The 27,919-nt window shown below is 35.0% G+C and overlaps 1 protein-coding gene across 2 annotated transcripts in view; it reads right to left on the bottom strand.

Moving 5' to 3' along the window:
• LOC115065706 (probable inactive protein kinase DDB_G0270444) overlaps positions 1 to 22,790 on the bottom strand; it is a 65,734-nt gene extending 42,944 nt beyond the window's left edge. Inside the window, exon 1 of one of the 2 annotated variants that reach the window (XM_049456525.1) lies at positions 22,691 to 22,790. The gene's annotated coding sequence lies outside the window, so the exon portion shown is untranslated. The remainder of the gene's footprint in view (positions 1 to 22,690) is intronic. The other variant, XM_049456524.1, reaches the window with a different exon arrangement.
• Between the last annotated feature and the right edge of the window lie 5,129 nt (positions 22,791 to 27,919).

Below are 27,919 nucleotides of genomic sequence, written 5' to 3'. Positions count from 1 at the left end.
GAAATGGTGTCTTTAAGGAATCAATTTTGTACTTGTGTATGTAGTACTTTCAACTTTGATAGACAATTTGTCGAGACACGTTTGGTATTTGTGTGAAACTTTTGGAAGGAAAAGCCTTACCTACAAGTATATAGCCAATAGGCGGATACAACATGTAAAACTTATCTGATTGTTTGACCTCAAGAAAGAGCTGATTACTCCAACATTTATTTTATTTGCCATTCTGCGCATTAAAATCATATATTTACTACGTTTGAGGTGTTAAGCTCTTTAGTTGCACTTGTCTGATAATAAGTTGCGCTGAAGATGTTATAATGGTTTTATCAAGGAATTTATTTTCTACTTTTGTAAATAGTACTCTTTACTTGGATAGACATTTTATCGCGCCTCGTTTGATATTGGTGTGAAGCTTCTGGAAGTTATGCAATAAAAGGAGAGCCCTCAGTATATAAATCACCTCCAGAAGGTTAATTAAACTTATTAAAATATACTTGGTTCTTTGATGCTGTCTTACGTAGAATGAAAATGAGTGAACAAGAAGTTCGGATCTCGAATAGAACTTGTTTAATAGTGTAGTCTATGTACGCTAAAATTAAATTTAGCTTTTGATTTTTAGATTTTTTTCTTTGGGCCTACTTAAATCACCATATCTTAACCTAATGATCTTGCTACATCCGCCTTATCCATTGCATATATTTTGCTGTATTTCATCCACCCTATCCTTTGCATATATATTGCTCTATTTATTTCTAGTTTCTCTTAGAAATTTGCCACAAATGAATAAGCTCGCACTTGCTGTTGTCTGCGGAGCTGGTGCACCAATAAATCTACGATTTAATTGGAATTAATTAAAACTCAATATTATTATACCACTTTTCACGCCACAAGCAAAAATGTGACATTTACCGCTAAGGTCTGTGGAGAGTCGCGCGAATATAAACACAATTAACAAATATTTATGTTTATATGAATTTATATACTCGCTCATAAATACATGCGCTTATGTAAATATTTACAGGCGTGGTACGAGTACGTGCGACCCATGTACACACACAAAATTTGTGTAAACAAATGATAATGCGTTAGTTGTGAGGTAAATGGTTTATAACGTAATTAATTGAGTAAATATACAAATAAATTCGCTTAATTGGCTAAGTATGAAATTTTACTAGAGTCATTAAGTGGCAAAAACGACCGATCTTAACGACATACTTGTATTTACGTAGTCGGAAGGAAACAGCTGTTTTGTTCCACAGACTGCATTCGTCTGCAGATTTATTGACTAGTGATCGTGTAAGAGTGGCAGCCATATTGATAGTTTCAAATCAAGTGTGAGGTATGTATGTGCTTGTAAGGATTTGTGAATATTGGCAGTGATGAAAATTTGATGAGCTCTTGAAATTGTTTGTGATTTTATTACACTACGTTCGTACAGCATTCACTCTTAATATTGAATAACTGATTTATGGTACATGAAAGCATATTTCGTTCGATAGACAGATTATTCAGCCTCCATGATCAAATTACTAAAAGATGAAAGGCATACTTCTATGCCGAGGGTTTTTATATATCAATCAGAAATATACACGTTTGAACACTGAACGTTAAGACAATAAATAACAAGTAAGGAAGGGCTAAGTTCGGGTGTCACCGAACATTTTATACTCTCGCATGATAAAGTGATATCGAGATTTCATTATCCGTCATTTACATATTTTTTTATTTTGCTGTAAAATTAATTAGAATTAAATTCTGAGAGATTTACCGATATTTTCGGTGAAAAATTAGGTTAGGTTAGGTTAGGTTAGGCACTGAGTTCTTCGTGTTCGATATAAGGGACCTTGAAAAGTTATATATATGTATGTGTAAAGTTTTATTCCGCTATCATCATTGGTTCCTAATGTATATATTATACAGAGAAGGCATCAGATGGAATTCAAAATAGCGTTATATTGGAAGAAGGCGTGGTTGTGAACCGATTTCACCCATATTTCGTACATGTCATCAGGGTGCTAAGAAAATATTATATACCGAATTTCATTGAAATCGGTCGAGTAGTTCCTGAGATATGGTTTTTGGTCCATAAGTGGGCGACGCCACGCCCATTTTCAATTTTTATTAAAAGCCTGAGTGCAGCTTCCTTCTGCCATTTCTTCCGTAAAATTTTGTGTTTCTGACGTTTTTTGTTAGTCGGTTAACGCACTTTTAGTGATTTTTAACATAACCTTTGTATGGGAGGTGGGCGTGGTTATTATCCGATTTCTTCCATTTTTGAACTGTATATGGAAATGCCTGAAGGAAACGACTGTATAAAGTTTGGTTGACATAGCTATAGTAGTTTACGGGGCCACGCCCACTTTTCCAAAAAAATTACATCCAAATATGCCCCTCCCTAATGCGATCCTTTGTGCCAAATTTCACTTTAATATCTTTAATTACGGCTTAGTTATGACACTTTATAGGTTTTCGGTTTCCGCCATTTTGTGGGGGTGGCAGTGGGCCGATTTGCCCATCTTCGAACTTAACCTTCTTATGGAGCCAAGAAATACGAGTACCAAGTTAGTTAGTTAATCATGATAGCTCAATTTTTACTCAAGTTACAGCTTGCACGGACGGACGGACAGACGGACGGACATCCGGATTTCATATATCTGACTCTTTTAGTTTTAGGACTTACAAACAACCGTTACGTGAACAAAACTATAATACTCTCCTTAGCATACTCTCCTTGTTGCGAGAGTATAAAACGTGTTGCTAAGTCTTTCTATAGTTTCAATTCCGGCTTCAAATGCTATAATGCCACCACAACGGTACGATTTCGCCCTGTGAAAATAAGGATCATTCACAGCAAACCTTTTGGAAGTCACAGTAATCATGTATAAGTTTATCCTCTATACCCTTGATATCTAGAAGGGCCTTAGACATCGCATTTAAACCAATAACGATGATACTTCTCTATCAAAATGCCGTCCATTGTAGAAACTTTTCTCGAAATTTTTTTTTACAATTTTTAAAAAACAATCTAACGTTCAGAAACAACTAACGTGCGAACAACGGTGTGTAAAGGTACACCCTGCCTTACTCAACCTTCTACCAACTGGTGTATACTGTTATAAGTTCTAGCTCCAAAAGCTTTGGAAAGAAAGCAGTTTAGCAATTATTCTTATCTTTAAATATGAAACTTTAAAGAATGTTAGCTTCTTACATGCATATATAGTAAGTATATACTAAATAAATATAGTAGACAACATTTAACGCTTCCTCATTTCATTTGAATCCACCACATCAACATGCAATAAATGTGATACCCACATACCGACGCATGAGGCAACAATTAAAGTTGTATGTCACACATTACTTGACGAAAAACTTCCACAAAACAGCTTCCCACTTGTATACTAAAGTTCTTGCATACCATATGTACATTAAAGTTGCTCCCCAAAGACTGCTCTTTGAAACTTAACTTGTCTTCCACTCGATTAAATTTAGGCTCCCACACACAGCAAATATGAGTTAAAATGAAATATGCGTTGCTGCCACACATGCCAACATTAACAAGACATCTCATACAACTTAAAGAGTCTGCTTTTGGGATTTTTGGCGTTTTATACCGGGCGTATGAGCAACCTCCGCTTAAGACTGCAAATGTTACGTATACGCGGTGGCGGACGTAAGATATTTGCTTGTTCATTGAAGCAGCGCAGCAAAAGTATGCAAACAGTTAGCCAATGGCAATGGTAAATAAGTAGAAGAAAAGGAGAAATGAATCCAAAAGAAATTATAATAAAATGGAATGCATGTAGTTCTAGCAAAAAGTATAAAAAGTGAAAAAAGATAGAAAACAATCTTGTCACAAAGTTTATAATGGCATATAAATAAATATAGCAGATATGTGTGAGAGTCTATATATGAAAGTATATGCATACATGTGTGCATTGTCGTGCCAGCAAATATACGACGCGTCTTGCAAAACTTTGAATGAACTCAAAGCGTAAAATAATAAAAATTTGTATTATATAGTATACAGTATAGTGGGAGAAGGGTATAATAAGAGTATTCGAGAGAAGTAAGTGTAGACCAGAGAACCCCAAAGGCATGTTTAAGTCAATTATTATTGATTCAAAATATTTTTAATATTTAATATAAAAGAAATTGGATTGTAAACTTTTATTTTTGTTTATGAAAGGCTTGCGTGCTCTCAAAAATATTGATTACGATTAAAAAAATGCAGCACTGTAGAGCAGCTGATAAGAGTTTGGGCAATACAGCGGACGGTAGTAAGGGTTATATTTAGGTGACTTAAAGTAATATAAACCATTGAACTCTTTGAAGCTTAATTCATGAATTTTTTCTAACGTTTTCACTGACTTGTGACTCGGTGCATTGTCTTGGCGAAACAGCATTTTCTTTTTCTTCAAATGCGGCAATTTCGCTCACAAACGGTACAATAATGATTTGTAATAAGGCACTTTTGATGGTACTTTCTATTTCAAGATGGTCAATAAAAATTAATTCATGCGGATCCCAAAATACAGATGCCATAAGAGCCGGTTCATCCTGTGCAGTCCACTCAGATTCGACAGTCATCGAACTTCACAGTGAAATTGTGGAGCAATTTTTCATCAATTTTCAAATATCGATTCAAAAAGTTGGGTTTGTTATACTTGAACATTTCCAAACACTGCTCTAAATCATCAACTCGTCGTTGTTTATGTTCAAAAGTGAGCTCGCACCACAGCTTTCATACTCAAATATACGTGAATGATATGATGTACACGTTCATTTGTTAGTGCCTGCTATCTCGAACAACTTCTCTTTACCTCATTAAAAATTATTTTTTGGACTTGTTTAATGTTTTCATCGGTAAAAACCTCTTTAGGTGCGTTCACCGTCTTCGGTGCTCATTTCAACCTGTCTGAACTGAGCATAGCAATACTCGATTTGGCCGTTCCCACGACAGTCGGGTCTACGTAACCGGAACGGACCCAGATTTTTATCCGGCCAAGGACTGTCAACTCGGCAGAATTCTACCGCTTCAACAAAAACATGACAGATTTTAATAGTGCATAGCTCGCAAAATGTTCATCAAGCCAGGCCTTGGCTTCAGAAACATTTTTTCCTTTAAAATGTAAAATTTAACAACAAGCGAAATTCCTGTTTATCCTTTTTTTATAGTAATAAAAGTTGCTTCAAGCTAAATTTTATAATTAACAAACTACATACACATATATACACGTGGCTTTTGAAGGTTAGGGCTAACTCAAGTACATCTGGATTTAATTCTAGTAGCACCATCTATGTATCAGACCGGATTCTGTTATAGATCAGGGACTTTTCAATTGACATGTTATTTTAATTACTAGAGCTCTAGGCTTATAGCTTTATGTTTGACTCATATCGCCTTTGCCGAAACTATTATTTGTGTTGCAATAACAGCAACAAATTTTCTAACCTTTCAAATCTAGTTACTGAAGAGACTTTGCGAGCAAAAACTTGGTGAAACTTAAGCTAGAATATGGAAATGCATTAAGCAGATGGAGAATCTATTTGAATACTTGAACATTTACGTTAGTTTGTTCTGTGAAGTCATCTCAATAATAACGAGAAAATATTGCATAAAATCGTTCAACTCCCAAATAAGAAGCAATTTTTAATCAGCCAACGATATTGGTAGCAGTTGAGGAGCATGGATTTGATTTACACCAAATTTTGATGCCCCATTTTGATTTTAAGATAATTTTTGTCACGTTTATACACTACGTTTTCCATCATCAATGACTTCACATTTGCAAAACCATCCAGTCACTAGTTGACATGTTGTTAAGGAAAGCAAACTTCATGGCAAATGTGTGTTATACTTGTAGGCCCTACAGTCGAAGTATTCTTTGTAAAAAATCGATACTTTTTACATGAGGCTGGCTGCAAAAAGCTGCTGCGCCTTAATATGGTTGAGTTCTTATCTATGAACGGTTTTATCAGACATTGTTCTGCTCGTTTTTGAAGACATGCGTAGTTTACTATAGCCTAATTTGACCAAAACACTTTTTTCATATTAAAAATAGTTCCAACAGTTTTCAACTATGCCGCTTTAAGTTGGTTTTTCAACTTTTTCCTTCTGGGAGAATCTTAAAATAGGCCAAAAATATTTTAAAATAAAGTAAAGTGTGTTTAAAGAGTCCAAGGTTTAAAATACCGTTTAGGTCTCGAAGTGATCTGTTTTCGAGAAGCAGTTTTTTCTACAGAATTTTTTTAGCAATACTGCTCAGAGTAAAAAGGAAGGAACAAGACTGAATAAGGTAGAACCTAAATTAATTATAAGGCCGAAAGTTTGTTATTTAATATAATCATGCCTTATAATTAATTTATCAACGGTGTGGAATAAATTTTGTAAAAAATGTCAGCACCTTTTACAACGGTTGTGAAATCCAGTAAGTACTTAGTTGTCAAAAGCAATTCATCGACACCACCGTGAAAGTATACATGCAATTTGACATTTCACACACAATTACAAAAAAAGCTTAATCTATTGTACCTAGTGATGGACATTGATGCCATCGACAACGCCGCAATATTGCCGTGGCATAACTGTTTATCTATGTACATAAAGTGACGAAGCGACAGTTTCCGAATAAAACTCAATAAATTTATGGTCATGGTCTCAGCTTGAATTACAAGCCGGCTCGTAAATAAAGACATATATATGTACCTACATACATTGTATACATATATAAATTGAAAAATTTATGAGAAGATGTAACGTATGTAACGGTCAATTAATTGAAATACGAGTGGCAGTAATTCGTTGGAGCAAGTGAAAGTCAGGAGTAATAAAATAAATTGAAATAAATTAATATAAGATAAAATATAATAAAAAAATAGAGTAAAATAAAAAAATGAAATCAAACTAAATTAAAATGATATAAATTAAGCTAATTTAAAATAAATTCATTTAAATTAAAATGAAATAAAATATAATGAAAACAAGAAAAAACGTTAACTTCGGCTGCACCGAAGCTAATATACCCTTCACAGGTTCATACTTTTAGTCACTATGTGTTCAGTTTATATGGAAGCTATATGCTATAGTAATCCGATCTGAAAAATTTTTTCGGAGATTACATTGTTGTCTTAGAAAATAATATATACCAAATTTCGTGAATATATGCTATAGTAATCCGATCTGAAAAATTTTTTCGGAGATTACATTGTTGTCTTAGAAAATAATATATACCAAATTTCGTGAATATATCTTCATAAATGCAAAAGTTTTCCATACAAGAACTTGATTCCGATCGTTCAGTTTGTATGGCAGCTATATGATATAGTGGTCCGATTTCGGCAGTTCCGACAAATTAGCAGCTTCTTGAAGAGAAAATGATGTTTGCAAAATTTCGAAACGATATCTTCAAAACTGAGCGACTAGTTCGTATATAAATCGACTCAGCTCAACACACTGATCATTTATATATATACTTTATAGGGTCTCTGACGCTTCCTTCTGGGTGTTACAAACTTCGTGACAAACTTAATATACCCTGTTCAGGGTATAATTATCGAAGTTATTATCATTATCATAAAATTAGCAGCAGTGCTTGAACCCAAATATATAATAATTAAGTTCTTTTATATCATCTTTGTTTCTTGGGCTCACTATGATTATGATATTTCTTAATGCTTAGTGCTGAACTTGATATATTGTTTTCAAATCTTGAAATATACTTTTAAGTCAAAAGTTTTCAGTAATGAAAGTATTAAAATTATTACAAGGCATCTGGTCTACGTCTCATATTATATATAAACTACATATGACAGTTGAATTATGGTTCCAGAATATCTCCATAAAAATCACATTATCTCATTAAAGGTATATTAATGGAAAGATATTGTAAAAGTGCCAGATTTTAACTACGTACCTTGAAACATTATTATAGAATCCATAAAAAATAATTAAGACGGGCATACGAACGAATATTTCATCAAGATTTTAACAAAAAAATGAGCTTCAAAGAGCTAACCCAAAAGAATTGTTACAGAAAACTTTTGAGACAACAACGCAAAAAAAACAGCTGAGTGATGTTACCAAGTAACGAAGTACGTAACAGGTACCAGTCTGGTACTTCGTTACTCGGTAAAACGATAATCTGTTAATTTTACAAAAACAAAATCCACGTAAAAAATTACCGAGTAACGACTAACGAATTAACAAAGCTGGTCTGAGCACCCCTAATGAGTTATTTGTAATGCTCTTGATACAAATTTCGGCTAAGAATATATACCCTTGTAGAATATAACAAATTAGACTATATCTAATTTGTACATACATACATTCCCTAGTATAGGATATCGCGGCATCAAATTTGTTCATAGTTTTAGTGTTTCAGTAAACTGAGATTTTCGTGAGTTTTATCTTGCAGATTACTCCTTTTTTAACTAATTTGACAGTTAATACTACTACTTTTTAATGCCGACCTGTTAACTTGGCAGAAAACGATAAAAAAAAATTGTTATATTAAAAATATTACTCTGTAGGCAGATTCCAAGTCAACGCATAACACTTCTACGCCTACTTGAAGCCTTGTGTTTTCAGCTATGCCAACTTTGGTCAATGATCTAAAGAAACGCGGGAATAAACACGTTGCTAGATACGCACAAACTTCACAAAGTAAAAAGTGAATTCCCTTGTTTTTAACCACTTGATTAAAGGTGATGTAAAAATAAATTTTTTGGCACCTGTCAGCAAGCATCAAAAAGCATCAAGTCGACATTGTCAGCGATGACAGCTCATCAGCGAGGAGATAGTAAATCCGTAATGAAAGCAGCATATTAAATATTCAACGAATTACAAATTAATGCTGCCAGACAACAATATTTTTGGTTAAAATATTATTTAACGGTTTTCAGCAGCTGATATGTAAGCTGCTTTGCCGAGAGAATTGTGTGTTAAGTTGGCTCTTGCAGTTAAATAAAATGCCTTTTTTTTCTAATGCCTGTTAGTGGTACTTTGTAGAGATTTCGATCAAATTAGTAATACGGACAGTTTGACAGGAGAACAGTGGAAATTGATAAGTATTAACCTATTAATTGGTAACTATTAACATATTAATTGGTAACTATTAACCTATTAATTGGTAACTATTAACCTTTTCTAATTCTTTCTCTATTCAACATATTAACTGATATCTGAGTTCGTAATCAAGTGATGATCACAAAAACCTCTTTTAGTAGGCAGACTGTTTTTAATGTAGTCTGATCTATAAAACCGGAACTCGTCTGGATTTTCAACCGTCTAACGAGTATGCAGGGAATGATTTCCTCCACTGCAAAAGCTTTAGACTTTATCGAGCTCCTAAACAGAATAGTCGTTGTGATTTCACTAGCGCTATCACTGTTCTTCTTCTCCTCTGAGAAATTGAATTTATTTGTCACCGAAACCTGAAGGCAGTAACGGTTGAGAGATATACTGAGCAACCACATTTGAAAGAAATCTGAGGTAAAACCCCTAAAAAAACAGCTCGAGCTTGAAGAAAGAGTGGATTGTTAAGAAGCAAACTACACAATTTCTTTATTAAAAACATTAAAGCATTTTCGAAATAAGCTCGTACACCACTAGCACGCTAGCCTCTGATGCCTACGTGGCGCAAACGTGCCAGTCCAATGACTTACAAGCCGCACCAAGCCAGTTGGCAGTTTACGGGTATTTCCGTTTCATTCATTTCCCCGAAATAATATGGCTGTGTTGAAATTGGGTGGGGCTGCAATTGGCAAATGCCTATGAATTAAATTAATTTCCGTTTGGCAATTTTTAGCATAAGCATTTTCACGCTGGACTGCGCCTCAAACGTTAGTTAAGTGGGCGGTCAATTGTGTAGAGATTTAAACGATTTCAACGCTAAACGGAAACATTATTTATTTTGACAATTACCAACTTATTAGCGGTCGAGCAAACTGCAAATTGTTCACTTTTTTACTGCTATTTTTACTCTTTTCAATTTTTATCGGGTTTTTCACTCTTCTCTCTTCCGACCTTGCTTTCTCTTCTCTTCCCTTTAGCAATTGTAATGCGGCATAAATGAATTAAGCACAAAAGTATTAATTGAAAAGAAGAAATTGAAAACAAAAAACACATTATCTGTGTCGGGCATTTCGGCAATAATGAACATTCAAAGCTTTTCATTAGACATTTAGCGTTCCCACGGTTGCTCCCACTAATTAGCTGGCCGTTACAATACGTATTTTGCGATTGCTAATTGAAATTGTAATAGTTTTTGGAAATCGGCGAATATAAGTATTAAGTATGTATACTTGTATACCAGCATATACTCGTAATACTGTGGGCAAAAAATAATAAGACATTTTAATTTAAATTTCGCGCGACTCTTTAAGTGGCTATACCAGTGTAACGCATGAAAAATTATGCGATTTTCGTGAATTTTTTTAAGAGAAACTTTGGAACTTCTTTGCACATAATAAGGTATATTTTGAGCTATATATTAAGATTCTTTTTTTACAAAAATGTTGAAAAATAATGGAGTTTAGGGCTGCCTTCGGAGGTGCAAAAAAAAAGTGCTCCAACTGCGGACATGACTCCGGCCGAATGAGTAGCGGAAACAAAAAAATTCAAAAAAATTATTAAACTTAAAGATATTTCCTATACAATGACCTACAATCTTTGAAAAATATCAAAAATTAAAAAAATTACGTAATTTTGAAAAAAAAATCTTTTTTTTAGGTAAAAAATGGTCGTTCTTTGATGTCAAATTGACAATTTTAAAGCAATCAAAAAGATCGTAGGTCATTGTATAGTAGCATAACGGGTGGGCCATGTAACGTTTTAAATTTGAATTATCTATATTTCGACATTGGAAAAATACCATTTGGAAAGTGACAAATATTCAGTAAAAAATCTACAATTTACGAAATGGGTCGCTATTCACTATTCTACAGTTCGCAAATTGGGCAGAAGATCGTTTGACCGAGGATGGTCAATTTTACCGAAAAATCATCTTTTCGGACGAGGCTCATTTCCACCTCGATGGTTACGTTAACAAGCAGAATTGTCGCATTTGGGGCACAGAAAACCCGCACGTAATCGCCGAGAAGCCAATGCACCCAGCACGAATCACTGTATGGTGCGGATTTTGGTCTGGTGGAATCATCGGCCCATTTTTCTTCGAAAATGAAGAAGGAACCGTAACCATCAATGGTGAACGATATCGCGCAATGTTAACCGAATTTTTCTTCAAGCAAATTGAAGAGGAAGACTTGGACAACATCTGGTCCTAGCAGGACGGCGCTACGTGCCATACAGCAAACGCTACACTCAATCTTTTACGCCCTATCTTCGAAATTTAAAATTTTATATGGCCCACCCTATATGTTCAACAATACTCAGTTTTAAGGATTTTTTTTTGAAAAAACTCACTGGTATAGCCCCTTAACAACTTGACTAGTAAGTGTATTGGGTTCACGGGAGATTACTTTGAGGGGACGACATAGATTTTGAAGAATAAATTAGTAGTTATGTATTGTACAAATACTCTTACAATTTACAAAATATGTAGTTCAAGCACGTTTCATTTATAGTTATTGTTCTTGTTGTTGCATTTGTTCATTGCCGTAATGGACGCATTTGCGGTAGCTTTGTACAATTAATTAACACTTCGCAATTTATTTGCCATAATTCGCAAAGTAAATATTTGCACTTTGCTGCTCTTCCAGCGAAAAGCAAAGCGTTTATGGGCTTTTGGCGAGCAAAGCTATGTGTAAATCAAAAAGTCACTCAATTGCCAAATTTCAGTTAGGATAGATAGTGTTCGCTCTTTAGGCAGTATTGCCACGTATCACATTTTTTATTTATGGTCATATGTTTAATGGAGTGGAAATAAATTAATATTTTCAATTAATCTCTAAAGATTGGAAATAATCTAAATTAAGTCTTGTTGTGTTGTCGTTATCGGTAAAATATGTTTTGTGCTCTCACTTTAAAAAATTTCTCAATTTTTGTTTTCTTTCCATTTCATTGGAAATTTCGCTTTTTTTCAAACTTTATGCCTCGGAACTTGATTTTCATCGTTCGGTTTGTATGACAGCTTTATGTTATAAAGGTTCGATTCGAGGATTCTAGCGTTGCCTTGGACAATAGTATATGCAAAATTTCGTGAAGACAGCTGTTTAAATAAAAAGTTTTCCATACAAGGGTTCAGTTTCAGTAGTATGAAATAAATGGTTTCAAAGAATAAGCAGTTTCTTGCAAAGGAAAGTATGTGTGCATATCGATATCACAAAAACTGGGGGAGTAGTTCGCATATATACAGACAGACAAGCATTGTTAAATCGAGTCAGCTGGTCACGTAATATAACCGATCACTTAACCTATATGTATATTTTTTATAGGGTCTCAATGTTTCCTTACAAGTATTTCAAACTTCGTGGCCAAGTTAACATACATATGAAAGCAATATAAGATGAGAGTCATAATAGTCAGTATGAAGTTGGAGCAATAGAATACGAGCACATTTTACGATGAGAGCAATATATAACGGGTGGGCCATCTGACGTTTTAAATTTGAATTATCTATATTTAGACATTGGAAACGTCAAGTACTATTCGGAAAGTGACAGATATTCAGTAAAAAGTCTAAAATTTATAAAATGGGTCGCTATTCAATAGAAGAAAACTGGGGAATATTGAAAACTTGAAAAAAAAAAACTGAGGATGGTCAATTTTACCGAAAAATCATCTTTTCGGTCGAGGCTCATTTCCACCTCGATGGTTACGTTAACAAGCAGAATTGTCGCATTTGGGGCACAGAAAACCTGTACGTAATCGTCGAGAAGCCAATGCACCCAGCACGAATCACTGTATGGTGCGGATTTTGGTCTAGTGGAATCATCGGCCCATTTTTCTTCGAAAATGAAGAAGGAACCGTAATCATCAATGATGACCGATATCGCGCAATGTTAACCGAATTTTTCTTCAAGCAAATGAAAGAGGAAGACTTGGACAACATTTGGTTCCAACAGGACGGTGCCATACAGCAAACGCTTCACACAATCTTTTACGCTCGATCTTCAACATTTAAAATTTTATATGGCACACCCTACATCTGGGGTCCCCACGGTAATAAGGTCTTTAAGCAGTCAATGTCAATATAAAGAAATGTTTAAGACGTTATACATATACAGTTACAATTTAAAAAAAAATCGATTTTCTTATTTTATTTTCTAAATATACATCTGCTTAAGAATACACACAGAAAATTTCAAAAATTTCGAAAATTTGGAGAAATCGTCATTTTATCAAAAAATTGTATTTTGCTTATTCCTTCGATTAATTACTAGATTTAACATTATTTCAACGAAATCTGTTTGATTTTTTAATTTCAGGGGATCCAGTTCAGAGATATACTGGTCACCGCAAAACGTTCTTTTGGAGAGGGACTCCCGGAGATCAGCCATAGTTCCTTTCTTTAAATCATTAATCCTTAAATCTTTTTACTAATACATATTAAGTCGTAAAGTACAGTTAAGAAATACCGTTATATGTGAAAAAATTTTTTTGATCAAAAAATTTTAAAGTTTTCTCAAAAAAAATTCTGGTTAACACTTTAATAAAGATTTTAATTAGTCAATGTTAAAGCTCTGGGCATATTTTTGCTACGAAAAAGGTTTTCATAAAACTGTACACTCACTGTACTTGAAGTCTTTACGGCTCCGTTGACAATAAATTTAGGCAGTAGCTCGACCAAATTATAGCTTTTAGTAAAAAAAAGTGGCCATATTACATTTTATTAATACATTAATAAAGTGACAGAACCAGAAATAGTGTTAAAATCTTCGAAAATGAAAATGATGCTGCCATAAATCATTAATTGTAAAATGCCAATAATAATATAAACAAATTACAGAATTACACGAGCAAAATTGCATTATTTTTAGCACTGAAGTATGTAGATAAGTAACCATATAAAGGGTGATTTTTTAAGAGCTTGATAACTTTTTTTAAAAAAAAAAACGCATAAAATTTGCAAAATCTCATCGGTTCTTTATTTGAAACGTTAGATTGGTTCATGACATTTACTTTTTGAAGATAATTTCATTTAAATGTTGACCGCGGCTGCGTCTTAGGTGGTCCATTCGGAAAGTCCAATTTTGGGCAACTTTTTCGAGCATTTCGGCCGGAATAGCCCGAATTTCTTCGGAAATGTTGTCTTCCAAAGCTGGAATAGTTGCTGGCTTATTTCTGTAGACTTTAGACTTGACGTAGCCCCACAAAAAATAGTCTAAAGGCGTTAAATCGCATGATCTTGGTGGCCAACTTACGGGTCCATTTCTTGAGATGAATTGTTGTCCGAAGTTTTCCCTCAAAATGGCCATAGAATCGCGAGCTGTGTGGCATGTAGCGCCATCTTGTTGAAACCACATGTCAACCAAGTTCAGTTCTTCCATTTTTGGCAACAAAAAGTTTGTTAGCATCGAACGATAGCGATCGCCATTCACCGTAACGTTGCGTCCAACAGCATCTTTGAAAAAATACGGTCCAATGATTCCACCAGCGTACAAACCACACCAAACAGTGCATTTTTCGGGATGCATGGGCAGTTCTTGAACGGCTTCTGGTTGCTCTTCACCCCAAATGCGGCAATTTTGCTTATTTACGTAGCCATTCAACCAGAAATGAGCCTCATCGCTGAACAAAATTTGTCGATAAAAAAATTTCGAACCGAACACTGATTTTGGTAATAAAATTCAATGATTTGCAAGCGTTGCTCGTTAGTAAGTCTATTCATGATGAAATGTCAAAGCATACTGAGCATCTTTCTCTTTGACACCATGTCTGAAATCCCACGTGATCTGTCAAATACTAATGCATGAAAATCCTAATCTCAAAAAAATCACCCGTTACTTATATATGTACATTTTGACATATATGACACATAAGCGCTTATATACTGCAAGCCAGAAACCCACTATCTTCCTTAAAAAAACTGAGGTAAAGTAAAAGTCAAGCAAAGGCGTGGGTGTTTGTGTGCCATAAATTCTCTAATGGCTATAATAAATTATAATTAACAACATTTGACAAGTGTGAAACATAAAAGTAAGCATTTCAATTAGTCATAATTGTCAGCGTCATAAAGCCAACTTAAGTATCGTAAAACAAATGGGTGCATTTGTTCTGCCTTTACACTTTGTTCGCACTCACACACTTTCTGAATGCTCATTAGGGTGTACATTTTTGTATCAAGTTGAATAGTCGCTTAAATTTCAGTTTTGGCCTTAACAAAGCAGCAAACTTAATCAAGTATTTTATTTTTTTTTAATTTAAATTTAATATTTTATTTATTTATTTTAGTTTTGTTTCAAGTGTTCAAGGTGTACGGTATTTTAATTCGCTCCGTGAATTAAAACGCAAACAAGCAAAAAAAAAAAAATTAAAAAACCAAAAAATCGAATAAATAGAAAATAAACAAATAGAAAACAGTGCACACAAATTGTTATAAGTAAACATAAACAAATTGTGCACGAAACAAAAAGTAAAAACAAAAAAAGAAAAATAATCAAATAAAAAAATGAGTGCTACTCAGCCTCACCAGCAAGGCCGTAGGCATTCTTTAAATGCCTACTTTAGCTTTGTCGAGCCAACAACAGTAACTCCTGGCAAAAACAAAATTAACGGCGATGACTCATCATCGCAGCGATCAGCTGAAAGAGCATGTAAGCAAGCGGAGCCAGCAGAAGCAGCAGAGAACAGCAAAAGGGCAACAACAAATGCGTTGACAGCAAACAGTACGCAGGTACCAGCAAGCAGCCGGTCAGCGAAGGAAAACAAAAAGCAAGGTGAGAATGTACCAAGCAAAAAAGGACCGTCTGTTCAGACTGGTATTGATCGCTATATTAACGTAAAAAGGAAACTAAGTCCAGTTAAATCAGCCGTCAATACCAAAAAATTTCAACCAGGCACGCCAAATGGTAAAAAGCCAGAAATTCTAAATGGCAACAGATTTGCCTTATTAAGCAAGGAGCCTAACGACGAAGCAAAGGGTACCACCACGGTCGTGAATGCCAAACCCCCTCCAATCTATTTGCGTGAGTGTAGCTCAAATGCGCTTGTTTCCAAAATGAGCAATATAATAGGCACAAACAATTTTCACATTGTGCCCTTGAAAAAAGGTAACATAGATGAAACAAAAATTCAAACATACACTGAAAAAAAGTTTCATGGATACTGTAAAATTCCTATCAGATAATAACAAGAATTACTACTCTTACCAACTGAAGAGCTCAAAAGGCCTAGTTGTTGTAATAAAAGGTATAGAGTCTTCGGTAGACTCTAACGACGTTAAAGAAGCACTAGAAGAAGGTGGTTTTAGCATTAAATCAGTAGTAAATATTTTTAACAGGAACAAAGTCCCACAACCAATGTTCAAAATAGAATTTATGCCAGATTCTAACAAATTAAAGAAAAATGAAATACACCCGATTTACAATTTAAAATATCTTCTCCATCGCAGAATCACCGTTGAGGAACCACACAAGAGAAATGGTCCAGTACAATGTACAAACTGCCAAGAATATGGACACACGAAAGCATATTGCACTCTACGAAGTGTCTGTGTAGTATGTGGTGATCTACATCCCACTTCAAAATGTACTCTTAAAAAAGAGGATTTAAATAAAAGATGCAGCAATTGTGGAGGAAATCATACTGCTAACTACAGGGGTTGCCCTGTTTACAAAGATTTAAAATCGAAATTGGCACAGGGTATCCAAGCACGTCGTAATCAAATGACGAATATTCCATCTAATGAAAATATTAAAATCCCCGTCCATATTTCAAAACCAGTAAATCTTAAAGACATCGCTACACAAGGGAGTTATGCAAACGTTGTGAAAGGCAATACTACACAAATGCAATTGCCCCAAAACCAACCAAATGGAAGCGTTGAAACTATGATTTTAAACCTTACCCAATGTATGACACAATTTATGGCTTCAATGCAAAATATGATTCAAGAGATAATCAAATCTCAAAACCAAATGTTGCAAACTTTTTTAAGTAAAAAATGAGTGTATTGAACATTTGTTTATGGAATGCTAACGGTGTTAACCAACATAAATTGGAACTTATTAGATTTCTGGATGAAAATAGTATCGATGTAATGCTATTGTCAGAAACTCATCTTACGAACAAAAACAATTTCTTTATACCGGGATTTAGACTCTATGTTACAAACCATCCAGATGGAAAGGCACATGGAGGAACAGCAGTGTTGGTTAGAAAACGGTTAAATCACCACACATCAGAATCTTATGCCACAGCGCAATTACAAGCTACAACAATAACTATAAAAAATCGCTGCGGGGACTTAAATCTTACGGCCATATACTGCCCACCTCGGTTTAAAATTACAGACATCCAATTCAAAGACTTTTTTGAAACACTAGGCCACAGATTTATAGCAGGTGGAGATTACAATGCAAAGCACACGTATTGGGGCTCACGGCTAATTAATCCGAAAGGACGACAGTTGTACTACACTATTATGAATAAGCATAATAAGCTGGATATAATATCTCCTGGTAAGCCGACATACTGGCCCAGTGATAGAAGAAAAATACCAGATTTAATAGATTTTGCTGTCGTCAAAAATATAGATAGATCGCTTATGACAGCTGAAACATGTACAGACTTATCATCTGATCATTCTCCTGTACTAATAAAGTTATACGAACAGCCCATGATATTTGAGCCGAAAGTTTCTCTAACATCACATAAAACTAACTGGTTGAAATATAGAAAGTATGTCAGCACCCACATCAATATTGATTGCAAAATAAATACAGGAAGAGACATTGATGAAAATATAAGAGAAATTAATGAAGTAATAACTAATGCAGCTATATTGGCAACACCAAAAAGAAACAACAAACCGGTAGGTTTTAGAAAGATCACCAATAGTGAAATAGAGAAACTTGTAAATGAGAAAAGGCGAGCTAGGCGGGAATGGCAGCTAAATCGATCCCCTTCAACTCTGCTTCAACTGAAATCTGCTGTAAGAAAGTTAAAAAAAGCGCTTAAACGCGAAGAGGAACACAACACTGAAAATTATATAAAGAAACTGTGTCCAAATTCTCGCAAGCAAAACTCTCTTTGGAGAGCACAAAAGTCTTTCAAGCCACCAGTAGATTCCAACATGCCTCTAAGACAGTTGAATGGTAATTGGGCACGTAGTGATGAGGATAAGGCAAATTGCTTTGCAAATCACCTAGAAAAGGTATTTCAACCCAATTGCCCAAAGAACAACTTTGAGTTGCCAACCTTGCCCAATGCCGCAAACGATTCGCATGTGTCTATTAGGACTTCTACTTCTGAAGTTACTAGAATAATAAAAGAACTTAACCCCAAAAAATCACCAGGACATGATAATATTACCCCAAAAATGCTAATTGAGTTACCAAATATTGCCGTAAAGGTGCTCTCTTTGCTCTTCAATGCAATTCTTAATCTCGGTCACTATCCAAATTCATGGAAAAAGTCGCAGATCATCTTGATAGACAAACCTGGGAAAGACTTAACACAGCCGTCTTCATACAGACCAATCAGTCTTCTACCCTGTCTTTCTAAGATATTTGAAAAATTGTTACTATCAAAGATGACTCCTTTCCTCCACGAAAATAATATTATACCAACGCACCAATTTGGCTTTCGTGAAAAACATGGCACGATTGAGCAAGTAAATAGAATTACTAACGAAATAAGAAAAGCATTTGAGCACAGAGAGTACTGTTCAGCTATATTTCTAGACGTGGCTCAGGCGTTTGATAAGGTATGGCATGAGGGCCTTTTATACAAGATTAAAAATATTCTACCTCAGAATTATATAAAACATTGGAATCGTATTTAAAAAATAGAAAATTTATGGTAAAAGTGGGAAATTTCATATCTGATGAAAGACAGATAAGGGCTGGTGTACCCCAAGGCAGTGTTCTAGGCCCAACACTTTACATAATATATACAGCAGATCTTCCAACAGCTAACAATGTATTAACTTCTACTTTTGCGGACGACACAGCTATAGTGAGCCGTAACAAATGCCACATAATAGCATCAAGAATATTAGCCGAGCACTTAAGGTTTGTCGAAGAATGGCTAGCCAACTGGCGTATAAAGGTAAATGAACAAAAGTGTAAGCATGTTACATTTTCACTTAGACCAAAAATGTGTCCGGCAGTAAAAATTAACAATATTTTAGTACCCCAAGCGAATGAAGTAACTTATCTTGGTATTCACCTAGATAGAAGACTTACGTGGAAAAAACATATATCTAGTAAAATAACTTGCATGAAGATAAGAGCTGCAAATTTAAATTGGCTATTAAATAAAAACTCCAAACTTAGCCTAGACAACAAAGTGCTTTTATATAATGCGGTCATAAAGCCGATTTGGATGTATGGCATTCAACTGTGGGGTACGACCTGTGCAACTAATATAGACATAATACAAAGGTTCCAATCAAAAATGCTTAGATCAATCACGTGTTCACCATGGTACATGCGTAATGAAAATATCCATAAAGACCTTGGTATTTCTATGGTAAGAAAAGAAGTAGAAGACAGCAGAATTAAATATATATGTAAACTCCGTGATCACCCAAACCCTTTGGCTAATGCTTTGGTACATTCCTGCAATGAAACACGCCTTAAAAGAAGAGATATGCCCGCGTACTGAGGAGCAATGTATCACCAAAACACCTCAATCATTTGCTTGAGCGTGTCTAGTTTTTAAATAGGTTTAAGATTTTATTACTTATTGTTAGGCTTTAAACACACAAAAAGCAGATTCAATAAATAAAAAGATATTGAAACAAAAAAAAAAAAAAAAAATATTTTACTTTTTCCATATAATTAACATGGGATTTTTGATCCTTTGCAATAAATTATTTAGCTCCAAAAAAATATAGCTTCAACTTTCAAAACATAATATTCTAATACAAAATTTTTCGCTCTACAATGTAGACGGTATTGCTTTTTTCATCAAAATTTGCTTCAAAAGTTATACGCAGTTAAAATTATGAATCATATGTACGGAGCATTCATATATTAGTGCAACATGGCGTATGAGCAACACGGTATGCAAGAATCACATGTATGTATGAATGCTTAGTACATTTGACGACTAAATTTCATTACATAACGTACAACCTAATGTACTTACATAAAAATTTATGGATATACATATATATACCATTGAGATCATTTCTTATAACTGTTAATATTACAATACCATGCATGCGAGCTTTCAGAAGTACATATAATTATAATGGAAGTGCTATAACTTATTTCTTAGCAATGAAAAGCTAAATAATATATAATTTAAGAAAGTTTTCTAAATAATCAAACACTGTTAACATTAAAATTTTAACGAAACTCGAAGAACTTGGGATATAACGGAATATCGAACTCATTATGACATGACAAAATGAATCACCAATACAAAGCCAAACACAGCCTTTTAATTTCCATACCCGGCAGTTCGGTGGGATATCTGAAGGTATGCACTCTAAAGTATTTAACTACCAAACGGGGGACAGTCAAGAAGGAAGTGTTGAGTTCTTTCCACCACCAATTCATCCATTTTCTTCCATACAACTTCTGCAGATTGCGTCTGGTAGGATTCCCAACTTTCCTTTGCGTTAACGCATGTACCAATGGTGGCACTGCGCTGGCCAAGCTTCCGCGAAACCCTGCAATCTAGTAGTTGAACACAAGTGGATACGGGAGCACTGACCCGCTTCTATTTAACCGATAGTGGTTCTAAAGGGCCTTTACTTGCTAGTTCATCGTTTGCAATGCAAATTCCTGCTAAAGTTTGAAGATGCAACCTTCAAACCAAGCTTTGACACATCTGTAAAGAAGCCCGCTATCACTCTTCTCCAACAGCAACCACTCACAACTCCCCGCCGTTATATGGGCAGAGAATGAGCCGCTAGAGTTCAGTTAGGCGACTCCATGGTCCGAGTGATCCGGCATGAAGTCATTTCTAAGAGTTCAGACACGTGTTCTACAGCAGCACAAGGCAATCGATGTCGTTTTTGCTCTCTCTTGGATATTCGGCTTCTATCAAAGCTTCCTATCCAGAATGACCTCTAGATATTTCACTGCATTCGCCGGTTGTAGACGGATGTTTCTTTTAGTAAATAACTCGACATTTGGTCGACCACGTGCGTTTCCACATTCCGTTTCAATCACTCTGTCACACAGAAAACTGTATTTGAGGTTTGATTTAACCCCAAGACCGTTCAGAGCAGTTACAGCCGCTAGTTATATATAAATATGTAAAACTCTTTCTTTTCTCGCTCTCACTCTCGAATAAGATTTACCGCAGAATGTTATTGTAAGATCCCTAATATCAACGAAGGTCCTAACAGCGAATTCCTTAACCCTAATGTATAGTGAACATAAGTCATTTTTAAGAGATTTTAAAAGAGTTGGCACATATCAGAAAGTAGATATGAAAGGGATGAAAGAATCGTGAATTTCAAAAATCGATATTTTTTACTTATATTGTATATCGAATATACATAAATGCACATATATTTAAGAGTATTCTCAGAATATATGAAATTAAATTGTATTTCTATGAATTTTTTACTAAGTACAATAGACTTCCTAAACTTTAAACACATTTTTCAAAAAACGCTTTTTTCGGAGTCGGTTAGCAAAATTTCATCAAAACGGCTGGACCGATATATTTGAAATTTTCACACAACCTTCTTTATTTATTTGTCAGGAATAAGGTTTTAGATAAAAATTTTAAAGCCACTTTAAATTGTTTATTGCCATTTTATCAAAACTCAATATTAGTTCTCAGATCAATACCTGTATTCAACAATAGAAGAAAAAAACGTTAACTTCGGATGCACCGAAGCTAATATACCCTTCACAGATTCATTCCTTTTAGTAACTATATGAAATATGTGCTGGCTTTCAGATACATCAATATTTAAGTGGTACAACTTAATGCCTTTTAGTTAGTGCTATATGGAGCCGATCTGAAGAATTTTTTTGGAGATTATATTATTACCAGCAGTAATCCATGTCAAATTTCGTGAAGATACCACGTCAAATACGAAAGTTTTCCATACAAGCTCTTGATTCTGATCGTTCGGTTTGTATGGCAGCTATATGCTATAGTGGTCCGATATTGGCAGTTCCGACAAATGAGCAGCTTCTTGAAGAGAAAATGACGTTTGCAAAATTTCAAAACGATATCTTAAAAACTGAGGGACTAGTTCGTATATGTATATACGAGTACAGACAGACGGATATGGCTAAATCGATTCAGCTCAACATACTGATCATTTATACAATATATATACTTTATAGGGTCTTCGACGGTACCTTCTGGGTGTTACAAACTTCGTGACAAACTTAATATACCCTGTTCAGGGTATACAAATTAAGCTCACTGCCACAGTTGGAGGACAATATCCGAAAAAACATGTTTTTCTGACTTTCAAGTAGATTTAATTCACCCTGTGAATTATATTTATAAGCCTATGCGTCTATTTCTGGAATATGTTTTTTATATATGTACTAAAAATTAAATATAATTAAAATAAAATTTAATTCATGAAACGTGCACATATGTATTATATAAGTATATTTAAAAATGTGAGCTAAGACTTACCAGGTTTAAAACCAGCTATATTGGTAGCTGAATCTGAAAGATAAAAGTGTTGTTAATAAAATTCTATAACGAGTACAGATTAGTATAGCCTAATGTAAAAAAAGATTACACGTCCTAATACCTGTTGATAAATTTTACTATATTACTCTGCTTAGCCTACATTTCTTTCCTGTTTCACTGGTAAACCCTCAAATGTGCTTTATAGATCCGAGTCTCCAACATAACACTTTACAGTTATCTTTTATTAGAAATGTAATTTAAACAAAGATTCCACAAAAGCTTTCTCGTGACAAAAATATTTGGAGTTTCTTGAGCTTTTGTTTTCGGAGTTTGTGACACAAATATTTTGAGTTTTTTGCAAACATGTTTCAACAGAAAGTTTCGTCAACTCCGGTAAGAGTCTCCTGAGCTTTTGTTTTCGGAAGTTGTGACAAAAATATTTTGAGTTTTTTTGGAACATTTTTCAAAATAAAGTCAACACCCGAAGTTGTCTCCTGAGTTTTTTTATTTTTGAAAGTTGCAAGAGTATAAAATGCTCGATTATACCTCAACTGCCTTATTTGCAAAACATTTGGTTATACACATAGTACAGCAGACTTCATTCAATTAATATGAAAGCTTCCTTTCGAAGAGCTTTTTTCCAAAAAAATATAACCACATTTTTATTAGGTTGACTTATTAAATAGTCTTATTTCAAGACGTTGAGTTTCGTTTTTGATTAACCCAACAATATACAAGATTTCACCAAGCTAACCAACATGAAAGCGCCATAAGTCGAATGCTTTTACAGTGTAAGGTTCATGCATATATCATAACAATACTTGTATGTATGTATTCAGGTCTAGAACAAATGAAATGGACGCAAAACGTAATATATGTATATACCGTTACGTTATGGGAAACTATACATATTTATATGTTTTGCGTCCATTTCAATTGTACTTATATATACATACATATGTAGTATGTTCGAGAGTCAGAGGTTAGTGGATATATTGCCAAGGTTTGAAGCCAGCAGCAAGCAGCAGCAACAGGCCAAAATGGCAGCTGCCGAGAAATATGTTGCAATTGCGCAGCGCAAAATGGAGTTTCCCTTTTCCATTTCCCTTTTTTTTTTGTTTATTTAATTTTTTTTCACTTGCCGCTTGTGGCGTGTAATTTGTACCGACTGACTTTATACTCCATATGAACTTTTGTATGTATGCGCAAGTATTAATAATAAAGTTTACTTGACTGCAATATATTTTGTTTTTCTTATTGTTGTTGTTTTCTTACTGTTCGGTAATTGCCATAATAATTTATTGTTATGTGCCATTAACACGCGTTATTTTATGTGTTACGTTTGTGTGTGTCAGTAGTCACGTTGCTACGCACGTTAGCTTTATGGATTTATTTACGCATTTCTGCTGTGTTTGCTGTTAAAATTTTTGCAAATGCCACGAACAATTGGCAAATTATATACAAGTATATAAGCCGAGAATTGTGTGGCACAAAGAAATTAAAATAAAACAGAGAACAAGAACAAATACTCTCGGCAAATTAAAAAAACTTTCCATACAAGTATTTGATTTTGTACGGTCAGATCGGCTTGTATGGCAGCTATATAAGTCCAGGTCCAATCTGAACGATTTCTTCACAGATTGTACGGTTGCCTTAGAAAATTACCCATATCAAATTTTCTGAAAATATCTCTTAAAATAAAAAAGGTTTTCATGCAAGTACTTGAATTTGATGGTTCATTTTGTATGGCAGCTATATGTTATAATCGTCCGATCTGACCATTTCTTCGGAGAATATAGCGTTGATTTGGGCAATAATTTACGGCAAATTTCATGAAAATATCTCTTAAAATAAAAAAGGTTTTCATGCAAGTACTTGAATTTGATGGTTCATTTTGTATGGCAGCTATATGTTATAATCGTCCGATCTGAAAATATCTATCATTCTCCATATTCTTCGGAGAATATAGCGTTGATTTGGGCAATAATTTACGGCAAATTTTCTGAAAATATCTCTTAAAATAAAAAAGGTTTTCATGCAAGTACTTGAATTTGATGGTTCATTTTGTATGGCAGCTATATGTTATAATCGTCCGATCTATCCAATTTTTTCGCAGATAGTAATATTGCCTAATACAACAATCCATGTCAAATTTCATGAAGTATCTTGTCAAATAAAAAGTTTCTCATACAAGAACTTGACCTTGGTCGTTCAGTTTGTATGGCAGCTATATGCTTTAGTGGCGCGATATCAAGCATTCCAATGAATAAGCTGCTTCTTAAAGAGGAAAATATGTGTGCAAAATTTCAGATCAATATCTCTAAAACCGAGGTACTAGTTCGCGCATATGCAGAGGGACAGGCAGCCGTACACAGCTAAATCGATTAAACTAATAATTTATAAATGATTTGTTCTTAAGGCAGCTCTGATGTTTCATTCTGTTTGTTACAAGCTTCATAGCAAACTTAATACACCCTAATCAGGGTATAAGAACTTGCGCCAACACTCCACACTAATATTTATATGATATGCACACCAACTACTACTCACCGTTAAAGATGAAATATCTAAATTCAAAGTATTTGTTGTTGTTGTGCATGGCAAAATTTACCGTAGATGGCTGTCTTGTGCAGAAAAACCCATAAATAATTGCCGATGAGCTCTCTGCCAGGCGTTGAGTGGAAATTCGTGTATTTTAATCTCAAACGTCCGGTAACATTCTGTGCGCAACGCACTTGCGTGTCAGCTTGTAAATTTGCCATAAATTATTACGCTGCTGTTGAATTTGCAATTTGGGCACTTTTAATTTATTCTTCTGGGTATTGTTGTGGAACGCTTATAAGTTATCGTTTTTGTTGTTGCACTCTACGGATTTGCCAACTGCATTACTTGTTGCTGTTTATTGAGTTGGAATCGTAATCGTTATCGATTAACACGGTTCACTGGTTGCCAGCCCAAATGGATGTGTGGCAAATTAATGACTTCACGTTTAATATTTGTATATTATACTATTATACTATATACTTGTACATATATGCGTGTTTGTGAATATGAGCATGCATTCCACTAGTCAATACAGGATTGCAATACTATTAATGGTTGCTTTCTTTGTAAATGACTTCGGTTGAACAATCTTCGATTAATGTGTGATAATGTTCGTATATGCTTGGAACTGAGCAATAAAAGAAGCACTAATACACTATTCCGATGTCTTTTTGTCTATTACCCACGACTTTTATTTTGAAAATAGCAGTTTGTGGACGCTATACATACTACTACATCCCACTTTTTGAGATTTCCAAGCAATTTGAACAGCTTTTTAGCTCAGAGGAAAGTAGAAAAACTTTTCCGATTCGCTTTGTTGGCAAAATTCGATTTTTTTGTTCCGAATAGTTGCAATCGAGGACGATACACCGATTTTTGCGATTCTCTAACTTTTCGATATATACGAGATGTGACAATTAAGTAATGAGACTGATTCCATAAAAACCGTATATTTGACAATTATTCTACTACTCTGCCATCCCTTTCAAATTAGTCCCCTTGGACAGCTACACAGTGAGTCCAGCGCGTTTTCCATGCTTCGTAACATTTCTGGAACGCTTCGACTGGGATATCCGCGAGTACCTTCGTCACGGCCGCCTAGATGTCCGTAATCGACTCAAAATGGGTTCCTTTGACCACCGATTTTGTTTTAGGAAACAAAAAAAGTCACAGGGTGACATGTCGGGCGAACAAGGCGGCTGTTGCAACACGGCGGTCCCTTTAGAGGCCAAATACTGGGACACTCTGAGGGCAATGTGGCACAGCGCGTTGTCGTGATGAAGGATCCAGTTACGAGCGATGTCTGGGCGCACCCTGTTGACTCGTTTTCGCAATCTATCGAGTACTTGGCAATAGTAGACTTGATACACAGTTTTCTCTGGTGGAACGAATTCTTTGTGGACGATTCCACGGTTATCAAAAAAGGCAATAATCATCGTTTTCACCTTCGACTTGCTCATGCGAGCTTTTTGCGGGCGGGGGGCGCGCGGAAACAACCATTGTGAGCCTTGGCGTTTGGCTTCCGGGTCAAAGAGCACTATCACCATACACTCTTTCAATTTTAGCGTACGTATCCGAAGCTGTTTCGCCCAATCTGGCGCAAAATTTTATCGCGACGCGTTGCTCTTGATTCCGCCTTTCCATTTTCACGACGAGCACTACAAACACACGTCTACACAACTTGACGCAGCAGGCGAACTAAATAAGCTAGAGCGATGGTACATATATGTATCAATGGAGAGGGGAGGGATGCCGGAAAAAGGGGATTTCAAGGTCACAGGTTTACCACAAGCGCGGCAATAAAATCAGTCTTATTACTTAATTGTCAAACCTCGTATATCTATCTCGGCTAGTTTAAGGGATTACCCCTGTAACAACATGTTCCAAAGTATAATCATAACTATTATTATAACTTTTCCCCATCTTTCTTGCAAAGCTCGAATACCATTACGCTAAAACTTTTCATTTTGTGATACAAGAATGAAACCATTTTTCGGACTCGTTTGACGATAATCGGACGGTGCAATATCTGGAAAATATGGTGGCTGGTGGACTTCTCTTTTAAGCGTTTCCAGCTAGGTTTTAAGGGGTTTGGCAACGTGAGACTGAGCGTTGTCATGCAGTATAATCACTTTTTCGTGTCTCTCCTGGTATTAAGGTCATAAGGAACCCAAGTTCTTTGTTTCTGAAACATCCTCACCGCATGTAGTCGCTTTGTAATGGTTTGGCGGTTTATTCCCAATGCTGAAGCAATGTCTTTTCGCGTTTCACAGGCATCCCCATCGGGCAACGTGTCATCGTCTTCGATAGTTTTTGGTCTTCTTTAATGTGGTCTTTGATTTCGTAATCGACGTCTTTGAAGCGACGAAACCAATCAAGGTACGTTTTTTCACTTGTGACAGCATTTAGAAATACTTACTTTACTTTAATATACAATATACATTATAAAAAAATATCTTCTTCTGGTTTAAATGGGCGGTCTCTCATCCGAGGTAATATGGTAAATACCCTTCTTTGAACAATACTTTTATAAAAGCTCAATCAAATCAAGTTGCTCATCAAAATATTGAAAAATAACTCGCCCAAATGTTCGAAAAAAATAAGGTCTCACCTTTAAGTGGTTTTAGAAAATGGCTAATAATAAATTCATGGCGCCGTAAAAACAAAAAAGGAAGCTTTATAAAA

This window comes from Bactrocera dorsalis, chromosome 4, assembly GCF_023373825.1.
Source record: "Bactrocera dorsalis isolate Fly_Bdor chromosome 4, ASM2337382v1, whole genome shotgun sequence".
Classification (NCBI taxonomy): Eukaryota; Metazoa; Arthropoda; class Insecta; order Diptera; family Tephritidae; genus Bactrocera; species Bactrocera dorsalis.
Note: the sequence above shows the minus strand (reverse complement) of the source record. Positions and strands in the feature narration are given on the sequence as shown.